Source organism: Halichoeres trimaculatus, unplaced genomic scaffold, assembly GCF_033239565.1.
Source record: "Halichoeres trimaculatus isolate MK-OKI-2021-1 unplaced genomic scaffold, fHalTri1.1 fHalTri1_scaffold_4, whole genome shotgun sequence".
NCBI lineage: Eukaryota > Metazoa > Chordata > Actinopteri > Labriformes > Labridae > Halichoeres > Halichoeres trimaculatus.
Window position 1 is genome coordinate 26,103,187 of NW_027437182.1, and position 7,430 is coordinate 26,110,616.

Consider the following 7,430-nt stretch of genomic DNA (forward strand, 5'->3'; position numbering starts at 1 on the left):
TATGGTGTTTCATACTGTCCAGGTTACTCATTTCCATTGTGTATAAAATGTCAGATCCATACTGTCCCTGCACAGAGGCTGCACGTGGCTGTATGAACATGGTGTGTCTACTTTTGACATTTAAGAGTAAGAAAAGTTGAAAGATGAAACTTAAAGGCATTGTAGGCCAAATAATGTCTCTTGAGTTTTGATTGCAGAAAAAACACAGAACACTTAATGTTTCATAAAACTTTCAAGTCTCTTCAACTTCATTTAATCTGTTTGGATGACGGGAAAAAAACATTGTGCCTTAAAGACATTAAATTTATGTGGAGTTACACAGATAAAGTTGATCTTTGTGGTTGGTCAGTCACTATTGTTACCTTATTTCTTTGAATGAAAAACTGTCTCTGTAGACCCACAGTTCAGTTGATACAGATATTTTTTTAAGCCCAGCAGCTCCAGCTCATGAATGGGTATTTTATGCTCTAACGTTTCTAAGCAGCCTTGACAATGAGAGAGAGTATCACCACTCCTTGTGTAGGCATTAAATATGACTGACCCTGCCAGACACTAAGGTCACATTTACCACAAGGTGGAAGTAATTTAGGTCAGCTAAACAACAAAAAAACAAAGTCAAGGGGGAATACTTGTGTAAATCTGATTTAGGAAAAAGCAAATCTGCTTTATATAAAAACAGGCTTTTAAAGGAGCCAACTTTTGGAAGGAACAAGGAACCACTTCAGTGCAGCGTTTTTATACTTACTGTAAAAGGTAAATAGTTAAAGGAGGACACATGGATTTGATCTGTGGTGGAACATTTATGGATTAAACACAACTCAAACTAAATTACATTTTTTCATTTAGTAAAGGGAATCATTGTCATCGGAGCTGTTTTTTCATGTTATTTGGAACAGAGAGTGATCTTCTGTGATTCTTTATGTAATAAAAGTAATAAAGTTGTGCAAGAGGATCAAATGAGTCAGTGAAACTGCTGACAGAGCAGGGAAGTGGACAGTGACTAACACTGCTGTTGAAAGGCCATGTCCTTTTGACGGGTAAACATACTCACACATACGCACATTCATGTATGGACATGATCCCCTCATACAAAAACACGTTTCAAAAGACCAAGGAAGCCCAAAAAAGAGAAGGAAATGGAAAATAAAAACATTGTTTTTGAAACACTTGCAGTGCCTGTGCTACTCCTTCTCCTTTTGTTTTTCTTTTTCTGTCTGTGTCAGTGATCCAGAGAAAGTGTCCATTGTCCCCTCTGTTCTCCTCCTCTCACTGATAATGAGTAACTGTTCAGTGTTAACAAGAGCACCCTGAGACATCCATTCAGTCACTGAGTAAGTGTGTATGAGTGTGAGTGAGTGTGTGTGTGTGTGTGTGTGTGTGTGTGTGTGAGGGAAAAGCACAGAAACATTTATTCAGGGTTGTAGTGTAAGAACAGAAAAGGTCCTGACTGCACCAGCACACACAGTCAGTCATAACTGTTCTGCTAACAACTTTATCATGTTATTAAACGTGTTTTGTGCAATTACTCCAACACTATCCCTTGAGGGGATTTAGCTGTATCATTAATTTTGGTATTTCTGAGTTAATTGTGCTATCAATTCATCCAGCAGAGGGCAGTGTGGAGTTGTCAAAAAACAAGTCAGACAATCTGGCCTTACTGGATTTCTCAAAACATCAGACATGTAACTGAAAATCTGCCTTCATGAGAAAATTATAAAAGCTCCATCATGTATTTTTCATAACCATGGCCCTATAACCATCTCTCACGTTTCTTATGTTTGTATTAAGTAATGATTAAAATGCGTAATTTACCACTTCTTCATCAACTTGAACGTCCTGTAAGGAGTGTTTTTAGTGTCAAACAAAATGAAAAACAGCATTGCAAAAGAAGTCGCAGTCAGCGTACCTGACACTTTTGATTAGATAATATTTGTAGTAATATTTTTATTGAAAAAAAAAACAACGGAAAAAAAACCTTAGTTGCAGAGTCACAAACATTACAGGATCAGCAACATGCCAACTTAAAAGTAATGTTTCTTATAACACTCCATTAAATTTTTGACAGCTATGTAGTTGGTTTCCTTCTTTCAAGACTTAGCACTAAACATGGAAACATTTTACTGGCAGCTAAAACATAATGCATTGTAGAATAGAATAGAATAGAATACAATTGAATAGAATAGAACTTTATTGCCATTGTAATAAGTACAAAAAAATTGAAATCACAGCAGCAATCAAGAAAACAAAAGGAAGAAAGTGTGTAGAAAGTACAAAAAGGTCCATAAGAAAATAGATGATGACAGCTTGTCCATCATTGTCCAGTTCAGCCAGCCTCCACCTCCACAGGGTCCAGGACTGAGCTTCTTCAGTCACGCTCCATCTCTGTCTCCTGGATCCTGTCTGCTCACAGCAGGTGAAGCTCTTCCAATGTGGCGTTGGTGTCTGATGTTAGCTCTGTTAGCCATGTCTGTGAATAGCATGATGCTACTCTGCCCTCTGGTATTCCCTCTGTTACTGGGTTAGCACAGCTAGCTCGTTCATCTTATTGGAGATAGATCTTACGTTCCCAATAACGATGGATGGAAGGACAGGTCGATGTCATCACTTCTTAGCTCACACCTGAGAACCAGCGCGTCGTCCTCACCTCCTTCTCCTCACCTTGTGGGAAGACATCAGGCCGTACACCAGTTAGCATTGACATGCTACAGGCTGCAAACGCTGAGTTCACATGTAAACAATGCAGCCATGGTTACATGTAGGATCTCCAGACAAACACAGGAGAAAAAGTTGTAAAAATATCACTGAAGCCACAAAAAGTTTGGTGTCCATGACCAACAAATGAGCCATACACAGTAACGATCCACTCCAAATACAAAGATTACAAAAAAGAGACGAAAAAATTACAAGAAACGGACAAAGAAGAGAGAGCTGCTGCAAAAGGCAGCCATAGTCAACAGGGCGGCATCTAGCAACTTCTCTGTGAAATAAAACAACAAATGACTTGAATAAGCTCCAAACCAGGAACTTTCATAAGTATTAAAATTTAGGTCCTGAGCTCATTGACTGTGAAAGGACAACCTGCCTTCTTCTTCTTCCATTTTGAGAAATGAAGCCAAAATTCAGCCCCGGTGAGCACTGACCTGATGACCAGTGGAGCTTTAGCATGACATAGGCAAAGTTAACATACTGATAAAATGCTGAAGATTCCTCAGGGCAAAATAGTCCACAACAGAACAGCTTTCTGTGTGGATCTGTAGCAGAAAATTCAGAAAGTTCAGGAAATCTTGTGTTTGTTTCCCTCACATTTCCATCTGTGTTCATCCTCTGCTCTCCTAATCTGATGACTAGAATGCCCGCTATCACATAAAACGTGATAAACCAGTCACCAGAGGGAGCGCTAAAAGTTTTGGCTTCGCTCTGGATATCTGTTGTTTTGTCCATTTTTTATCCAGTCTGGACTAGAAGTTAAACTTTTTAATCTGTATGATAACTTCTCCTTCCATGAACTCAACTCACTTTTATATTATTAAATATTGTGCTCAATGGGGATCTCTCCTTTTCTGATTCACTCAGTGTTGATAAGAAATTGAGAGACAGGAGAAGAGGCTTCCTTTCTATGGGGAGGAGTGTATGGTGTGTTCAAAGTTTGTGTATGTGTGTTGTCAGACTTTATAGGGCTTTGACTTCCCAGCTGTGTAAACTAGTGCTGGATACTCTACAACTGAGCCCACTCAGACAGAGGCAGAGAAGAAAAGCCAGGAAAGTGAAGGATTTAAAGGTACAATGAAAACAATTAACTCTAGGAGAGAAAAGTGTATGAAAAGATTGTATGTTCTTGCTGTTTCTGTGATCATTTGTCACATTGTGTTAGTATAAGTAGGGCATAAGTCAAGTGAAGACCGCTGAATGTGGCTGATGAGTAAACTGAAGGGAAGTGGGAAGCTCTAAACAACAGAGAGAGGAAATGGAGGAAAGAGGGGGGAGGCCGGTTCACTGGAAGTCCATCCACACAACAAGAAGACGTGCAGTGTGTTAACTCAATCTTCCTGCCTGACATTATCCCATTCATTCCCAGCAGTCACACACACACACACACACACACACACACACACACACACACACACACACACACACACACACACACACACACACACACACACACACACACACACACACACACACACACACACACAAGCACACAGAGTCCCAGTCTGTCATGGTCACATAAATGCTTATTATTATCCCCCTCTTCAGACACTTCAGGTCAGCTCCATTTATCTGCTCTGATTGCAGAGGTATTTTAATTTTGATGTTATTTTTTATCCATGGCCCCCGACCATGAGTCAGAGCTAAATATAAAAAATAGTTTAGGTGGAGGCTCATTGCATTTTTCTGTGATGAAGGTTGCATAGGAATTTTGTTCCCCTGAGTCAGACTGAAGGTCTGAATCATGGCCAGAGAAAATTCGAGGTTTAGTAAAGACAACCTTGTACAGCAGAAGTTCTTTCAATGTATTTAGCTGTCACTCCTACAAAGACAACTCTCCTGGTGTGTTAGCCAATGGTAAAAATACCACTAAAACCACATCACAGAGCTGAACTTTGGTCAAAGCCAGGCTTTAACCTTCTTTAATTGATTTGACACAGACAGTATCAGTTTTACTTAAAATACACTAAGCAAGGTAAAATGGACTTAAAGGAGATGTGAGGTGTTTGAAAGTGATCTTTAAAAAGTCTCTCTTCTAGATACATACAGGTTATTTTAAATTGCTACTTCTTAGCTTCAAGTTCGGGTCAACCAGGACCGGATTGATCTAAAGCACGTCTAGGTCTCTATGACAACACCACGCCAGCTGATGAAGTTTAGTAATGAGAAGAGATAAAACACAGAGATCTGTGTGTTTGTCCACTAAAAAACGTTTCTATGATTAGTTTTGTAGTGATGATGGACACGGGGTCTATCTGTCAGACAGAAAAAGGACACAAGAGCAGAAGAAAGCTGAACGGGAGATTGATACAGCCCAAGCTAAAGGCTAATTAGCTTCATTCATTTTTAAAAATACTTTCGCCCACATACAGCGGGCAAATTCGCTGATTATTACGGCTCAAGCAATCCCAAACCCATATTTGACAGTGTTTTCTAGATGTAAAACCCGTGCCAGCCAATCACAATGACCCCCCATCATTTTGCTGTGATGTTTGAAAACTATGTTTACCAGCGTCTACAAAACCATGAAACCAGAGTTTTCCAAAATCTTCACTTTGACCAGAGTTTTACAGAAAACATCATTTTCAGTGACGTAAAACTGCAGTTTCATGTTGACTACAGGCCTAAACATATAAAGATATATACGGTTTCTCAGATACCTGGCTACGTGTGGGTATAGCCTGAGACTGTGTGTGCAATTGATAACAGGTTCAAACTTAAATGAGGATTTAGCATGGGCCGCCTGCTGTCACCATGGAGAGTTTGGGAGAGCAGAGTGGCCATAAAAGAAAATCAAAGTTATGTAGCAGTTGGAAAACTCAGACGTGTGGGTCACAGGCTACTGCACAGGAGGTAATAGCTGTGTCTGATGTGGCACGCACCCTCCACTGTGACACTTGGGCCACCATTGTGCTTGTTTTGTCCATACTGGACATAACAAGTCTTTAACAATTCGTATTCATAATTAAAAATATAATGTGATTTATGTAATTAAGACAGTATTCCAAATCTGGAAATGGTGTCAGCTCAGCAGAACACCTCTATTTAGGGTGTCCTAGAAAGAATGGTGTTCTGTCATCTGACCCCAAAAAGTGGCCTTAAGTACGCGTGCGTGCGTGCATGCATGTAGAAATCCTTCTGCTGTAGAGTAACTTAACCGGATGCTTCTCTGACATTAATGTTTTTCCAGTGGCTGACGATTCACCAAAGAAAACAGGATGCAACATTTTACTCCCCATTGCAGCTTCAAACTGTAAAAGATTCTTACTTCACACCTTGTACTATATTAACTACAAAATCTTTGACTGAGTGTGTGTGTGTGTGTGTGTGTGTGTGTGTGTGTGTGTGTGTGTGTGTGTGTGTGTGTAACAGAGGAGCACTGCCTGGTCCCTGGTAATCCTCCTCTTTTACAGAGCAGTGTTTTACACTGAGTGGCTCTGATTTCTCCTCTGAACTCAGTCACACACACACACACACACACACACACACACACACACACACACACACACACACACACACACACACACACACACACACACACACACACACACACACACACTTGCAGGCCTGCTGTCTATAATTGTTACACATTTATCACAGTCTGACTTTAACCACGCTGTCACAAATGTCAACGTGCAGTTCTGTCCAGCAGAAAGCTGAATAAGTGACTTAATCAGTTACTCACATGTCTCATCACCTGAAGCTGAGTTAGTTTTTCTTTGCTGTGCTTTAGTTTATATGTATGATTTTTATGCATGGGTTCAGATTTACACTTCAGAATAATGTAAGTTCAGAGTCAAAACTATAGATTGAGAAAAAAAAAACATTAGTGAAAGAGTCTCCTGTGAGGGACTGTTTGAGCTGACTCTGGCATCCCCTGTAGACAAAACACAAACTATGTGTTTATGAGGAAAGGGATGCTTTTATGACAAAATAACCTTAAAAAATACCCTTTGAGATCAAATTGAATTTCCTTTTACCTTTGCCATTTAAAGCTTTGAAAACCAGTCTTGCAGTAGATTCAGAAAGCCACCCTAGATTCAAAGAAAAGCAAACGAGCCTCGCACCACGATGTTTAAACACCTTTTCTCCCCATCTCATAAATAAAATTGTTCGTTACAATCAAGTTACAATTTCACCTAGCAGACAATGTTTGATGATGTCAAACATTGATGAAAATCAAGCCTCCTATGAAAGGGGGATGGGGCAAGACCTGTCCATCAAGTCATTAGCAGGATCCAATGTAGAAAAAAATAAATTGTTTTTTTTCTTTCTTTCTTTCTTTCTTTCTTTCTTTCTTTCTTTCTTTCTTTCTTTCTTTCTTTCTTTCTTTCTTTCTTTTGCTTTTGTAGGCCAAATAAAAGCGTATATTGAATTTTTGTCAGTTTGAATGAATGAATAAATGAATGAAGGAATGAATGAATGAATGCTTTATTTTGAACAGGTTAACATAATACAAAAAGAAAAAAAGAAAATCAATGGGGAAAAGAACAAATGAAAACACAAAAATGAATAATAATAGAGAAAGAAACACACACAAAAAAAACAGGGAAAACAAAACAACAGCGACAACAAAAAGAACCCACAAAACAATTGAAACAATTTTGACATGTTCAAAAAGGAGTAGGAAGAAGCATCAGCTTATTTAATCCTACTCCTTCTTCTATTCATAACTAGTTAATGATAAATTTACCTTGATCTATTTCTTCATCACAAACTCCCTC